Raw genomic sequence first — 1,106 nt, forward strand, 5'->3', positions numbered from 1 at the left:
AAAAAGGCTATGCAACTTGAGTTGCTCTCCCTCAATAAAAGAAATGTCTTTGGACCTCTTGTCACTGCATCTAAAGATGTAAAACCTGTTGGTTGCAAGTGGGTATTTGTGCGAAAAAGAAATGAGAAAGATGAAATCACAAGATATAAAGCCCGACTTGTTGCACAAGGTTTTTCTCAAAGACCTGAAGTTGATTATGAAGAAACATATTCTCCAGTCATGGATGCAATTACATTCAGGTACTTAATGAGTCTAACGGCTTCTAAGAATTTAGAAATGTACCTTATGGATGTAGTGACAGCATATTTATATGGATCACTGGATAATGATATATACATGAAAATCCCAGAAGAATTTAAGATTCCTGAGGCATTAGACTCTAAGTCTAATGAAATTTGTGCGATCAAATTACAGCGATCACTTTACGGATTAAAACAATCCGGGCGCATGTGGTATAATCGCTTAAGCGAATACCTATTGAAGAAAGTGTATATTAATAATGAAATATGCCCATGCGTTTTCATAAAGAAATCTCCATCGGGATTTGTGATCATTGCTGTATATGTTGATGATCTAAATATAATTGGAACTCAAAAGGAGATTGATGATGCAAGAACTCATATGAAGGAAGAGTTTGAAATGAAAGATCTTGGAAAGACTAAATTTTGTCTTGGGCTCCAAATAGAACATTTCCAAGATGGAATATTTTTGTATCAATCAAACTATACGAAAAAGATTTTAAAGCGCTTTAATATGGACAAAGCGACTCCTTTGAGTACTCCAATGGTCAATAGATCTCTGAATGTCCATAGTGATCCATTCAGACCTTGTGAAAACACCGAGAAAATACTTGGTCCCGAAGTATCTTATATGAGTGCTATCGGCGGACTCATGTATCTTGCAAATTGCACTAGATCGGATATTGCATTTGCTACGAATCTACTTGCAAGATACAACTCATCCCCTACTCGCAGGCATTGGAATGGGATAAAACATATTCTCTGTTATCTTCAAGGTACGATTGACTTGGGATTATTCTATCCTAGAAACTCTTCGGTTGGTCTAGTTGGTTTTGCAGATGCAGGATATTTATCAGATCCACATAA

The sequence above is a fragment of the Camelina sativa genome, chromosome 9, assembly GCF_000633955.1.
Source record: "Camelina sativa cultivar DH55 chromosome 9, Cs, whole genome shotgun sequence".
NCBI classification, from domain to species: domain Eukaryota; kingdom Viridiplantae; phylum Streptophyta; class Magnoliopsida; order Brassicales; family Brassicaceae; genus Camelina; species Camelina sativa.